At 39.4% G+C, this 15822-nt stretch overlaps 1 protein-coding gene across 6 annotated transcripts in view; it reads left to right on the top strand.

Annotated features, from left to right (window-relative positions):
* PREX2 (phosphatidylinositol-3,4,5-trisphosphate dependent Rac exchange factor 2) overlaps positions 1 to 15822 on the top strand; it is a 130710-nt gene that overhangs the window by 15076 nt on the left and 99812 nt on the right. The window contains exon 1 of one of the 6 annotated variants that reach the window (XM_058176741.1): positions 10560 to 10686. The exons of 4 other annotated variants lie outside the window; for them this stretch is intronic. The gene's annotated coding sequence lies outside the window, so the exon portion shown is untranslated. Of the gene's footprint in view, positions 1 to 10559; positions 10687 to 15822 lie in introns of those variants that run through there. One more of the 6 variants, XM_058176742.1, reaches the window with a different exon arrangement.

The following is a 15822-nucleotide window of genomic DNA, read 5'->3' as shown; positions in this document are numbered from 1 at the left end:
TATGAATGAATATTTGGTGAGTCAGAATTAAGTTTCAGTAGCACCACCTGTTTTCTGTATCAGATTAAAATTAGTTGTTTTTCTTCCTTAAAATAAAATAAAATTAATTTTATGCAAAAGAAAATCCTTTTATTCTTAACTTTGGGCTGTAGTTCAACTAGAAACTAACAAACATTAGAGTGAGCCAGTGATAGTCCATAATAATAATTTTGCATATTTCTTTCAAATTCTCTCTCTTTTTCTGTCTGTCTGTATGTGTGTGTATTTCCAGTGTGACCAGAATACAAGTGTGCATGTCTCTGTGTGGTTTTTTAAAAACACTGTTTACAGATAGTAAACCTGAGCCATTGGTTCAGCGGTTGTTCAAAGTTGAGACAATGTTGAATGAGTGGTGCTTATAACCAATTCTTGAAGTTCCAGTTAGTGCAGCACCTCAAGGTCATATGATACCAATCTGGGTTTTCGGAAACTGGCTTATACTTTTGACATTGTAGCAGTTATGTGATTTCCACCTTAGGCCTCAAATCATTCTTATGTGCAACTATCCTTCCCCATCTGGCAGCAGCCAACTGTAGACCTCTTGCTTGTGTGTGCCACTTACCTGCCTGCTGGTTGCTTGTGAACCACCTGGGACTTGCAACTTTCTGCCACCTTCACTGCTGACTTTGGTGTTGCATGCTGCCAGAAATTGTGAGATGGTCCTTGCTTAATGACTCACTATTCTTGCTTAACAATGGCAACAGGGATTAGATAACCCTAATGTGATCATGTGATATGGCACATTATGACAACATTGCTTAGCAACAGATATTCCAATTACCATTATTAAGTGAGGATCACCTGCCCAAATACCCAGCATTAAAATCTATTACATAATACTGCATTTGAGATTTAAATTATTATAGTAGTTTTGATACAGTAAAAGAAAGTAGAGAGTTTGATACATTGGAATGAGTAAATGTATTTTCAGGATATAGCAAGTCTATTGACTAAATTACTGTAAAATGGATTCGTGGATTAGGAAATTAACTAGAAAGGATGTAACGTTTACGTAGTGCCCAGGATGTAGTTTGCATTCTACAGCAGGGCTGTCAAATTTGTGGATACGTCATGTGCTGGCCACGCCCAGGCCCAGTTTAGCGAAGGGGAAAAAAGTTGTGATACATCACATGATGTCGCTATGACTACGCGAGTTTGACACCCCTGCTCTACACCTTCATTGAGACAAATTTCAAATTGTAAGAGAGAACGATATCTCTCAAACTGTTGAAAAATCTGTTGTTTTTTCTAGCCTTACGCAACTACTAATCCTTGCTGCCTTCCAGCCATGCAAGCCTGGGGCTGATTTGCCAAGTTGAATGGAGATGCAATAAGAAATAGTTTAGAGTAGTTGAAACATAAACATAGATTTTCCAAACTTCGATGTTGTTGTTTTATGTTATAATTTCCAAAACATTTATTTTTTATTTGAAACATAAACATAGATTTTCCAATCTATGTTCAAGAATGGGTATTATAAAGGTAACGGCTATTCAGTTTAAAAAGCATAATGTAACTGACACTCGACAAGTAGTCTTAATTTCATACATACAAGGATAGGATCTGAACTGGTATCTTGGTGTCAAGTTTCAACTTTGGCATCAAATAACAGTTGTTACCTACAAACCTTGGTGGTTTGTGACTCATGGTTGATGATTCAAAATAAAATACATTTCCCCCCCCCACCCTATATGGACCTTAGGGAATTTCCATTGAGGACAGTAAAGATGAAGCCAACCTGCTTATGAAGTGAGCAAATCCAACCCTTACCACAACTTTCCCATTGACTTTGTTTGATGGAAGCTAGCTAATTACAAATAGCTGTGTAACTGTTGTAAATGCGTGCTGGTTGTTAAGCTCCTGAATCTCAATCACATGACTGCAGAGATGCTGTGACAATTGCAGCTTGAATGACCAATCATAAATCTCCTTTTTTAGTGCCATTGTAACTTCAGGCGGTTGCTGAATGTATGCTCTAGATGAGGACTACTATATATATATACACACACATATTTACATGGAAATACATATCCAGACATGTTGCATTAGGTGAGGAATCCTTGTAAACAATCCTTTTAAATAAAATACATTTCTGAATTAAGAAACAATTCTTAATTAAGCAGGTAGAAGGAAATGAGGTACATGTCATATACAATTTAATTCACACATCTGAATTAAAACTGTGTCAAGACTTGGCAATCAACCAAGACTTGTTTCTTTTGGTTGCAGTACAACTTTTTTCTAAATTCATGCATGATTAGATGTAGCATTCTTTTTAAAAATTTATTTACAGCAACTGATTTATTTCACTGCTCAAAGAACAATTATATCAAATGTAGCATCCAGTATCATGTACAGTTTTTGAAGAATGTTTTGAAATACCATTTTATATTAATTTCTCAACATGGTTTATTGAGATACAATGATACAGTGAGGATCTTAATAAGATTTGATAAAATCTGAATATTTTTGTTTATATTAACTTAAATGGTTTCTTTTGGAATGAAGATGAAGTATCCAGAATAAACATGTAAAATGAGCCGTATTACAGACTGAGTAGTGAATAATACATCCTTCAGTTAAACATTTTCAGCCTAAGAAGCATTTTTTTTGATATGCAGATGTTTTTAAATAATTTTAATTATAAATGCATATTTATTCATCTGCCCATATGTTAATAATTGAATATTTCTAATATAATTTTATTACTTTTAAAAATAAAATTCAACTAAACAAGTTGTAATATTTATTGGAATCCTCTATAAATTATGCAATTCTTCATTCAGATTATTATTTACGAAAGGGATGTATTTTGCTTCACTGTATCATTGCTAATAGAAACCTTTACGTCAGGCATGTGTATTTAAAATGTTTGCTTGCTTTCCAAATAATTAAACTGTAAAAATTAAATTCAAGGAAGAAATTACTGTTGTTCATTCATCAAAATACAAAAAAATAAAGTGAATTTTCTTGTTTGTAGAGGAATGAGTGACTCAGCAGCATTTCCCAAACATATTTTATGCCAGTTAAATTATTTTATGGTAGTAAAATTGCATAAGAAGAATGTGTATGTTAGGAGACATATAGTCAGTGAAGCGTTGTTGTTAAATTGGGAGAAGATTAAGGAAAGTCACTTTTTAAAAATTCCAATTTGGGTTTCACCTATTGAGGCATTCTCATACTCAATAACATTTAAAAAGGAACATATTGTTAGATATAATGAATTGTTGAATGAAAAGGGTGAGTTAAAATCTAAATTAGAACTAGAGGCAGAGGGTATAATAATGAACTGGTTTTCATATTTTCAAATACAATCCAGATATGATAAAGATGTTAAAACAGAAGGCTTTTACAATAATTTAACAGTTTTGATGAGATTTTAACAGGTTCAGATGACAACTTGATTAAGAAACTGTATGGATACTTATTAGAGGTGAAATTGGAGGAAGAACAAGTAAAAGAGACAATGATTGCTTGGGGGAAGAATTTTGGTCACGGGATAGATTTAGAGGCTTGGCAGAAATTGTGGATGTATAATTATAAAATGACAATGTCTACAGCATTCAAAGAGAATTTGTATAAGATGTTTTATAGGTGGCATTTACCCCCGACAAGAATTGCTAGAATGTTCAAGGACAAATCTGAAAAATGCTGGAAATGTCATCAGACACCTGGATCATACTACCACATGTGGTGGACATGTGTCGAAGCAAAAAGATACTGGACTAAAATACACTTGTGGTTGGAAAAAATGATCAAAAAACATATTGACTTTAAGCCAGAAGTCTTTCTGTTGGAAATTATACCTGAGATATATACTAGAGATATAAAATATTTGATTGTGAACATTACTACAGCAGCTAGAATTGTGTTTGCTAAAAATTGGAAAAATGAGAAATTACCTTCGCAAGATGAAATAATTAGAAAAATGATGGAATGTGCAGAGATGAGTAAGTTAACATTTGAAATCAGAGAGCAAGAAGATAAGCAATACTATAAAATATGGGATTTATTTTATAATTGGTTAGATAGAAAGATATGTCAGTAACAATAAATATAAGATATATGTATGAAAGAGATGTTTATTCTGTGAATGCACAGGAAGATATGCTAACATGCAGCACGTTGTAATGAAATTGATTAGATGAGTTTTTTTTTAATGTTTAAAATAAATAAAAAAATTTCAAAAAAAAAGATGTGTATGGTCAGGATGGTATCTGTTTATAAAAGCAAGTTGCTTAGGTTTAAAATAGGAGTACATTGGTAAATAATAACTAAAACTAAGGTTTTTTAGCTTTTCCTTTTTGGATCTCAGGGAATAAGAAAAGTAATGCTGTCAGTCACTAATGGGCTATCAAAGCTACATTGGTGCATAAACTCTTTAATATCAAACTGTTCCCACTGGTGGTCTGCGAGAAAATTTTGGTGGTCCGTGGAGAAATCTTCATATTTTTGCCAGTGCACCCTGGTGGAGGAGCTGCTCCAAGATGACCAATGGGCCAGTCTTGTGAGTGTGATTACTACAGCTCTGGAGTATGGGACCGGCCATGGCAAGGCTGGAAATCTCTGCCCTGGGGTGGCATGTGAAATGTGCAACTTTGCAGAGGGTGCAATACGCAAAAAGGAGCGCAGCCCTCTCCGTCTGGAATGAAATAATGGTGCTGTTGCCACTGCAGGGGAGGGGCGGCGCAAGCAGGCTGAAGCAGCGATTGCGATGGCTGGAAGCTGCAAGAGCAAAGCGCTACTTGCACTTGCGAAGCATCAGCATTCCATCTTGATATATTTGCGCCAGCTGGTGGCGCAAAGCAGCCCTCATCTCCTGCCACTTGGAACTCGGAACGGTAAACGGCATCTGGTCCAGGGAGCAGCCGGATTTTGTTCTTCCTTGTGGATGCCAGATCGGCCCCCTGCAAGCTCTCGTCTCTTGAGGAGCGCTCACTGAAGTGGCATGGGAAACTTCGCCCGGGCTCTCCAAGAGACAAGAGCTTGCAGGGGGCCAATCTGGCATCTGCAATGGAGAGCAAAATCCGGCTGCTCCCCAGACCAGACACTGTTTACTGTTCCGAGTCCCAAGTGGCAGGAGACAAGGGCTGCTTTGTGCCACTGGTTGGTGCAAATATACCAAGGCAGAATGCTGATACCTTGCAAAATGAAATAGAGAAAAAGAGACAGAATGAAAGAGAGAGAATGAGAAAGAGAATGAGAGAGAGAGACAGACAGACAGACAATCAGAGAGTGAGAGAGAGAGAATGATAGAGAATCAGATAGAATAGAATAGAATAGAATAGAATTTTATTGGCCAAGTGTGATTGGACACACAAGGAATTTGTCTTGGTGCATATGCTCTCAGTGTATATAAAAGAAAAGATACGTTCATCAAGGATAAGAGAGAATGAGCGACAGAAAGACAGAGAATGAAAGAGACAATCCGAGAGAGAATGAGAGAGAGACAAAATGAAAGAGAATCAGAGAGAGAAAGAGAATCAGAATGAAAGAATGAGAGAGAGAGAGAGGGGGGGGGAGAGAGAAAGAGAGAGAATGAGAGAGAGAATGAGAGAGAATGAGTGGGACAGAGAGAGAGGGAGAGAGAAAGAGAGAATGAGAAAGAGTGGGAGAGAGAGTGGAAAGAGAGAAAGAGAGAAATAAAGAGAGATGAGAGAATGAGAGAGAATGAGTGGGAGAGAGAGAGGGGGAGAGGAAGAGTAGGAGAGAGAGAAAGAAAGAGAGAGGAGGGAGAGTGCCTGAAGGACCCCATCCCATCAATGGGAGTCCAGGCGCTTCAGCAAGTGGCATGCTGGATTCATATTAGTGGTCCGTGGGATTTTAAATTATGAACTTGGTGGTCCCTGAGGTCCAAAAGGTTGGGGACCCCTGTTCTAGTATAATCCCCTGCTCAGGCAGGAAACCCTATACGAGGGGTCAGCAACCCACAGTTCTGGAGCCGCATATGGCTTTCATCCCACTGCTGCAGCTCCCTGTCGCTCAAAATAGGCGTCACAACCAATGTGCGACACCCGCCGGCATGCAATTTATTGAGCTTTTTGACCCCCGGTAGGCCAACCATGGATAAACCAAGAAAAGAAAAGTTTAGAAGAAAACAGAATGTTTAATTCAACTACATATGCTAGTTTTGTGGCCGCTCAAGAAATAGTCAGGCACAGGAAGGGTTGTGGCTCCCAGTGTTTTCTTTTCTGTGGGAAACGGGTCCATATGGCTCTTTGAGTGTTTAAGGTTGCTGACCCCTGCCCTATATCATTTCAGACAAATGGTTGTCCAATCTCTTCTTTAAAATGTCCAGTGTTGGAGCACCCACAATTTCTGAAGACAAGTCGTCCCACTGATTAAATTGTTCTAACTGTCAGGAAATTTTTCCTTAGTTTTACCTTGGATCTCTCCTTGATTAGTTTCCAACCATTGCTTCTTGTCCTGCCTTCAGTTGGTTTGGAGAATAGGTTGACCCCCTTCTTCTTTGTGGCAGCCCCTTAGATATTGGAACACTGCTATCATTTACCCATAGTCTTTCTTTTCATTAAATTAGACATATCCAATTCTTGCAACTGTTTTATCATATGTTTTAGCCTTCAGTCCCATAATCATTTTTGTTGATCTTCTTTGTACTCTTTCTAGAGTCTCAACACCTTTGTTATATTGTGGCGACCAAAACTGCAATATTCCAATATTTTGTGGTCTACATGCTTGTAGTCAGCATATTATCATATCTTCGTTGAAAAAAAGTATTCAATGTCCACTAGAAGGCAGCAAAAATTACAGTTTTCTATACAGTATCACTTTGCTGCTGTCTAGTGGTGATATAGATTTTTTTTCAACCCAGTCTGGTAAGTCTAATACTGGCTAGTGTTTGGACAGCTGTTACAGCTTGACTTAAGAGATACTGGCTGCTTCTCATCACTGACAACCGGATAGAGAAGAGAAGAACAGTTTTTATCCAAGTTAAACAAGTACCATAATACTGCCTTGTTCCCAATAATAGCACAACCTTTGAGAATTGATTTACCATTGAAAGAAGAAATTGTATCTCTATTTTTGTGTAATGTAAGAAGCAGAGCAGGCTGCTCTTTGAATATTTTAGCCCAACGATGTGGAGACTACCATTTGGCAGCATTTTATCATTTGGTGGGAAGAGAAGTCTAAAACATAAAGTCCTGGAAAATAGCAACCATTGATGTGTGAATGATTGAATAAGTAAGAACAGGAGTTCACATTGCAATTATAGGCCATTACACAACATATGAAATTGAACAGTTAAAAAAATAGATCTGAATAAAGCAGAATTTTTTATTGACATTATCAGGCTATAGACTCATTTGCTATATTGAAGTTTAGAGTTATATCAGTGTGTCTATGTCAACAATCTTATCTTCCCATCTTAGCCAAAGAGTCAGTGCACATATTGTTTGCTGGTTTACTATGTCTAAATTATAGCAACCAATTAAATTTAATTATGACTAAACAATTCAGCTTCAGTATTAGTTTATAATATATTAAAGTTAAAATTATGTATCAGAAATCCAGGCTGAGCAAGACTCTAGAAAGGTGATTTCTGAGAAAAACGTGAAAAGTTCACATAAAAATTCAGGGAGGTCCTGAAAAAATCCCAAATGTTGAAATGAAAATTTCAGCAGAGTTACCAAATCTGGGTTACAGAACTTCAAATAATCACTAGATGTCAGGAAAGAGAAACAGAACTCTCAATTTTGTTGCCATCTAATTTTGCTTTATGGTCCTAAATTCTAGTAGCCCTCAAATTCTCTAAATTTAAGAAAAGTTTTTGATTGTTTGAAATATGTGAAACATTCCTTGCCTCCCCTTTGAGTTAAATCAACTCGATTTAAATCACAATTTAAATCATGATTTAGATCACTAGTAAAAAGGCTTTTTAAAGAGAAACTGTCATCTCTGTTCCACAGTGGCTCCTCCTCTGATCTGCTGTTGACTGAGACAGTCCCATTCACTTTAATGGGATAGCTGGTGATGCGGCAGTGACACAAGGGGACTGATGTGGCGGGCAGCAGGTGACTGGATGCCTGCTAAGAGGCGCTGCCATGATGGATCTGAAATGACAAGTGCTCTTTAAATGTAAGGACTCATTCTTGCTTCTAGTTAGAATCTTTATTATTATTATTCGCAAACAAAATGAAGCTTTTCTATTTAGCTTTCAGAGCTTCGAATCATTGAATGAGTTTACCAAAAATGTAAATATTGCAGAATATACAGTCTCATACTACATAACTAAGCTCCATTTCATGTTGAATAAACTAAATTATTAATGTATCTTAATAGAAAACTATCTTTAGATTTTTACTCCAAAAGCATTTTATTAAAACAAATTCGATAAAAATAAAAAAAATCTGATTTAAATTATGAACTTGGTGGTCCCTGAGGTCCAAAAGGTTGGGGACCCTGTTCTAGTATAATCCCTGCTCAGGCAGGAAACCCTATCTGAGGGTCAGCAACCCACAGTTCTGGAGCTGCATATGGCTTTCATCCCACTGCTGCAGCTCCCTGTCGCTCAAAATAGGCGTCACAACCAATGTGCGACACCCACCGGCATGCAATTTATTGAGCTTTTTGACCCCCGGTAGGCCAACCATGGATAAACCAAGAAAAGAAAAGTTTAGAAGAAAACAGAATGTTTAATTCAACTACATATGCTAGTTTTGTGGCCGCTCAAGAAATAGTCAGGCACAGGAAGGGTTGTGGCTCCCAGTGTTTTCTTTTCTGTGGGAAACGGGTCCATATGGCTCTTTGAGTGTTTAAGGTTGCTGACCCCTGCCCTATATCATTTCAGACAAATGGTTGTCCAATCTCTTCTTTAAAATGTCCAGTGTTGGAGCACCCACAATTTCTGAAGACAAGTCGTCCCACTGATTAAATTGTTCTAACTGTCAGGAAATTTTTCCTTAGTTTTACCTTGGATCTCTCCTTGATTAGTTTCCAACCATTGCTTCTTGTCCTGCCTTCAGTTGGTTTGGAGAATAGGTTGACCCCCTTCTTCTTTGTGGCAGCCCCTTAGATATTGGAACACTGCTATCATTTACCCGTAGTCTTTCTTTTCATTAAATTAGACATATCCAATTCTTGCAACTGTTTTATCATATGTTTTAGCCTTCAATCCCATAATCATTTTTGTTGATCTTCTTTGTACTCTTTCTAGAGTCTCAACACCTTTGTTATATTGTGGCGACCAAAACTGCAATATTCCAATATTTTGTGGTCTACATGCTTGTAGTCAGCATATTATCATATCTTCGTTGAAAAAAAGTATTCAATGTCCACTAGAAGGCAGCAAAAATTACAGTTTTCTATACAGTATCACTTTGCTGCTGTCTAGTGGTGATATAGATTTTTTTTCAACCCAGTCTCAATAAGTCTAATACTGGCTAGTGTTTGGACAGCTGTTACAGCTTGACTTAAGAGATACTGGCTGCTTCTCATCACTGACAACCGGATAGAGAAGAGAAGAACAGTTTTTATCCAAGTTAAACAAGTACCATAATACTGCCTTGTTCCCAATAATAGCACAACCTTTGAGAATTGATTTACCATTGAAAGAAGAAATTGTATCTATATTTTTGTGTAATGTAAGAAGCAGAGCAGGCTGCTCTTTGAATATTTTAGCCCAACGATGTGGAGACTACCATTTGGCAGCATTTTATCATTTGGTGGGAAGAGAAGTCTAAAACATAAAGTCCTGGAAAATAACAACCATTGATGTGTGAATGATTGAATAAGTAAGAACAGGAGTTCACATTGCAATTATAGGCCATTACACAACATATGAAATTGAACAGTTAAAAAAATAGATCTGAATAAAGCAGAATTTTTTATTGACATTATCAGGCTATAGACTCATTTGCTATATTGAAGTTTAGAGTTATATCAGTGTGTCTATGTCAACAATCTTATCTTCCCATCTTAGCCAAAGAGTCAGTGCACATATTGTTTGCTGGTTTACTATGTCTAAATTAAATTAAACCAATTAAATTTAATTATGACTAAACAATTCAGCTTCAGTATTAGTTTATAATATATTAAAGTTAAAATTATGTATCAGAAATCCAGGCTGAGCAAGACTCTAGAAAGGTGATTTCTGAGAAAAACGTGAAAACTTCACATAAAAATTCAGGGAGGTCCTGAAAAAATCCCAAATGTTGAAATGAAAATTTCAGCAGAGTTACCAAATCTGGGTTACAGAACTTCAAATAATCACTAGATGTCAGGAAAGAGAAACAGAACTCTCAATTTTGTTGCCATCTAATTTTGCTTTATGGTCCTAAATTCTAGTAGCCCTCAAATTCTCTAAATTTAAGAAAAGTTTTTGATTGTTTGAAATATGTGAAACATTCCTTGCCTCCCCTTTGAGTTAAATCAACTCGATTTAAATCACAATTTAAATCATGATTTAGATCACTAGTAAAAAGGCTTTTTAAAGAGAAACTGTCATCTCTGTTCCACAGTGGCTCCTCCTCTGATCTGCTGTTGACTGAGACAGTCCCATTCACTTTAATGGGATAGCTGGTGATGCGGCAGTGACACAAGGGGACTGATGTGGCGGGCAGCAGGTGACTGGATGCCTGCTAAGAGGCGCTGCCATGATGGATCTGAAATGACAGGTGCTCTTTAAATGTAAGGACTCATTCTTGCTTCTAGTTAGAATCTTTATTATTATTATTCGCAAACAAAATGAAGCTTTTCTATTTAGCTTTCAGAGCTTCGAATCATTGAATGAGTTTATCAAAAATGTAAATATTGCAGAATATACAGTCTCATACTACATAACTAAGCTCCATTTCATGTTGAATAAACTAAATTATTAATGTATCTTAATAGAAAACTATCTTTAGATTTTTACTCCAAAAGCATTTTATTAAAACAAATTCGATAAAAATAAAAAAAATCTGATTTAAATTAAAAACATCGATTTTTATCCACCTTGAAGCAATAGTATAAAGGTAAAGGTAAAGGTTCCCCTCGCACATACGTGCTAGTCGTTGCCGACTCTAGGGGGCGGTGCTCATCTCCGTTTCAAGATGAGAAGTCTCCGTGGTCATGTGGCCGGCATGACTCAATGCCAAAGGCGCACGGAACGCTGTTACCTTCCCACCAAAGGTGGTCCCTATTTTTTCTACTTGCATTTTTACGTGCTTTCGAAACTGCTAGGTTGGCAGAAGCTGGGACAAGTAACGGGAACTCACCCCGTTTCATAGCAGCACTAGGGATTCGAACCACTGAGCAATAGTATACTGAACTTCAAACAAGTTCAGATTTTAGGTCTTGTGAGTAGACCACAATGGCACTAAAATTGAATGGAAATAAATAGAACCTACTAATAAAAAAAATAAAACTGAAATAAAATGGAAGAAGCCAAGAGTTATAGTCAATAGAAAGTGATTTGAAATATTTCAAGGTTCAATTATGGTTCAATGAGTATAAATAAGCAAAATAGAGTTTTGGCCATATTATTTATTTTTGAATAAATAGATGTACCATATGGCTGGAGAAGAACTGGGCTACATACATACAAGTGGTATGAAGGTTGAGTGATAGGGGGAGTCCCATTTATATGTACAATGAAGGAGGAAATTCTGCTATTTCTTTTAAATTTGTGTGGAAAAAATATCTACTTTTCCTCCAAGCCTGTTGGACAATGATACAAAGGATTTTTTCCCTTGAATTGTCTTCAAAAAGGGCCTTGACATAATTAAAGTTACTCAATGCATTTCCGATATGTGGTCCTTTTTCAAGGTTTCCAGCCCTTTCTCTATTCCAAAAGCGTAGATGTTTTCCTAAGGATAGGCCACTTTCATTTCCCCATATATATATAAGCTATTCAGTATAAGTTATTTACAAGTTGAATATAGAAGACCTTCTGTTTTACATAATAATGAGTAGCTGCAAGAGTCAGTACCATAGGTTAATTGCAAGAGATGAATATGTCTTTTCTCTGGCCACTCACTTTTATATTCAGTCCATTCTCAGCCAGTTACTCTTGCCACTTGTAAACAAAGACCTTGCTTAGTTGGCTAATATATGCTTGCCAAAAATTGTTCAATTAGATTTTTTTTAATAATGGCCAGGGAAGATCTTTTGAGCATTTAATGTATTGTTTATGATATGATATTCCAGACTCTTTCTTGCCCCCCCTTTTAAAAAATCAGGTTATATCATTTTATTAACACAGTTTAAAATTTATATTACTACTTTTATTAAGTATTATAATTTTAGAAATTGGACAAGAAAATAGCATTTTCATAATTTTCAGATGAATTTGTTGTGTGCTGGAGTTGTTTCCTAGTGGTGATTTATATTATTGAAGAATTCAAGGAAAAAATATAAGCAATCATTTTGCTAAAACCTTTGAAGTTAATCTAATGATTGTTTACTGAGAAGTAGATAGTGCAGAAATTTATTATAGCTGAACTGATATATTCTAATGTCAACAATTAATTAACGGAAATATTTTTTTAAAAACCTTTGAATGAAGTTTGGGAAAGATCAATAAAGTTAGCAATAATTTTAAACATTTGAAGAAAAAATGTTTATTGTTGCTGATGAAAAATTGATTGATTGAAAAAGAGCAGGGACTACAGGTAATTGTGTCAATCTACCAAGCAAAGCTTTTATTTATTTATTTATTAAATTTATAAGTCAACCATCTTTCTGTCTAAATTACTTTTGGTTATTCCCAAGAGTTGTTCCACTTAGTTAAAAGCTGAGTGCACATTTGTGCTAGTTGGATGTATTCATGCTGATGTAAGTGCAAAAATCTCTAGTCTTGGCAAATTGGAATGACAACTTTTGAAGACAGAATAGACAATGCTGACTCTACGAAAAATAATAATAATAATAATAATAATATTTTAATTTGTATACCGCCCTTCTCCCGAAGGACTCAGGGCGGTGAACAGGCAGATAAAATATAAATACACACAATAATTTAAAACAACCCTTAAAAAACTGATTTAAATGCCCAAAACGTTAAAAACATACTCCCCTATAAAATAACACAATTTTAAAAACCCATCTAATAAAAATAAAAATCAGGCTAGTCCAGCCATATGAAATAAATAAGTTTTAAGTTCGCGGCGAAAGGTCTTAAGGTCAGGTAATTGTCGGAGCCCGAGGGGAAGTTCGTTCCACAGGGTCGGAGCTCCCACAGAGAAGGCCCTCCCCCTGGGGGCCGCCAGTCGACACTGTTTGGCTGACGGCACCCTGAGGAGTCCCTCTCTGTGGGAGGCGTGCGGACGATGGGAGATAGAAGCCGGCAGTAGGCGGTCCCGTAGATAGCCCGGTCCTAAGCCATGGAGCGCTTTAAAGGTGGTCACCAATACCTTGAAGCGCACCCGGAAAACAACAGGTAGCCAGTGCAGTCTGCGCAGGATAGGTGTTATGTGGAGCCCGAGACGCCCTCAATAACCCGCGCACCCGCATTCTGAACTAGCTGAAGTCTCCGGGTGCTCTTCAAGGGGAGCCCCATGTAGAGAGCATTGCAGTAGTCCAGGCGAGAGGTAACAAGGGCATGAGTGACTGTGCATAAGGCATCCCGGTCCAGGAAGGGCGCAACTGGCGGATCAGGCGAACCTGATAAAATGCTCTCCTGGAGACGGTCGCCAAATGGTCTTCAAAGGACAACCGCCATCCAGGAGCACGCCCAAGTTGCGTACCTTCTCCATCGGGCCAATGATTCACCCCGACAGACAGCCGCATCTGCAGCTGACTGTACCGAGGTGCCGGCATCCACAGCCACTCCGCCTTGGAGGGATTAAGTTTGAGCCTGTTCCTCCCCATCCAGACCCGCACGGCTTCCAGACACCGGGACAACACTGACAGCTTCACTGGGGTGGCCCGGGGTGGAAAAGTACAGCTGGGTGTCATCAGCGTACAGTTGGTATCTCACCCCAAAGCCACTGATGATCTCACCCAGCGGCTTCATATAGATGTTGAACAGGAGGGGTGAGAGAATCGACCCCTGTGGCACCCCACACATGGGGCGCCTTGGAGTCGATCTCTGCCCCCCTGTCAACACCGTCTGCGTCCGATCAGAGAGGTAGGAGGAGAACCACCGATAAACGGTGCCTCCCACTCCCAACCCCTCCAACCGGCGCAGCAGGATACCATGGTCGATGGTATCAAAAGCCGCTGAGAGGTCTAATAGGACCAGGGCAGAGGAGTAACCCCTATCCCTGGCCCTCCAGAGATCATCCACCAGCGCGACCAAAGCTGTCTCCGTACTGTATCCGGGCCGGAAGCCGGACTGGAACGGGTCTAGATAGACAGCTTCATCCAGGTACTGGGGTAGCTGACATGCCACCACTCTCTACAACCTTCGCCGTGGCGAAGATTGGAGACTGGCCGGTAGTTCCCTAAAACAGCTGGGTCCAGGGAAGGCTTCTTGAGGAGGGGTCTCACCACAGCCTCTTTCAAGGCCGCGGGAAAGACCCCCTCCCGCAGAGAAGCATTTGTAATCCCCTGGAGCCAGCCTCGTGTCACCTCCTGAGTAGCCAGTACTAACCAGGAGGAGCACGGATCCAGTAAACATGTGGTGGCGTTCAGCCTGCCCAGCAACCTGTCCATGTCCTCGGAGTCACAGGATCAAAGTCATCCCAAACCACCTCAACAAGACGGGCCTCGAACCTCGCCTGGATCTACCCAATTTTGATCCAATCCGTCCGAAGCTGAACGATTTTGTCGATAGATAACCGTTAAACTCCTCGGCACGCCTTGTAGGGGTCCTCCCGCCTCCTGTTGGAGGAGCGAGCGGTCACCCAAACAGGGCGGCCGGGCGGTTATCTGCCGACGCAATGAGGGAGGAAGCGTGGGGCAACCGCAGCCCTCATTGCCACTAGGTAGGTCCTACTATAGGACCTAACTAGTGTCCGTCAGCCTCAGAGCGGCTGGATCTCCAGGCACTCTCTAGGCGTCTTCTCCGGCGCTTCATCTCCCTCAGCTCCTCGGAGAACCAAGGGGCTGGTTGAGACTGGCGCCGGGTCAGAGGCCGCGAAGGCACGAGACGGTCCCAAGCTCCAGCCGCGCCCGTTCCCAGGCCGCAACTAGCTCTTCAGTCGAGTCGTGGGACAGGTGTTCGGAAACGCCCAAGCTCCGCCAGGAACCTCTCCGGTCCATCAGGCGCCTGGGACGGAACCAACGCATTGGTTCCGTCTCCCTGCGATGGTGGGTAGCGGTCAGAAAGTCTAGACGAAGGAGAAAATGATCTGACCATGACAAAGGTTCCACAACTAAATCGTTTAAAACCAGATCATTAAACCACTGGCCAGAGATAAAAATCAGGTCTAGGGTACCTCCCCCGACGTGGGTAGGGCCGTCAATTAACTGAATCAGGTCCATGGCCGTCATGGAAGCCATGAACTCCTGAGCTGTTGAGGATGCTACGCCGGCTGATGGCAAATTGAAATCCCCCATGACCAGCAGTCTGGGGGTCTCAACTGCCAACCCGGCCAGCAACTCCAACAACTCAGGCAGGGCTGTAGTCACGCAGCAAGGAGCCAGGTACGTGATCAACATGCCCACCTGAGTTCTACGACCCCACTTCACGAAGAGTGATAATCAGAATAATCTGATGGTATAAGGAAATATCTCTTAAGGAAATGTTTCAGTAGACAAGGCTATTGCTATTTGCTATTTATGATTGCCAAAAAATAATTGGAGAAATACACCTTTTTCCTAACTGTTTTGCCAACTTATCCATTAATACTACACTAGATGTAATGTAAGAAACAAAGGAAGTATATTATCAGATAATTC

This window comes from Ahaetulla prasina, chromosome 3 (assembly GCF_028640845.1).
Source record: "Ahaetulla prasina isolate Xishuangbanna chromosome 3, ASM2864084v1, whole genome shotgun sequence".
Classification (NCBI taxonomy): domain Eukaryota; kingdom Metazoa; phylum Chordata; class Lepidosauria; order Squamata; family Colubridae; genus Ahaetulla; species Ahaetulla prasina.
Note: the sequence above shows the minus strand (reverse complement) of the source record. Positions and strands in the feature narration are given on the sequence as shown.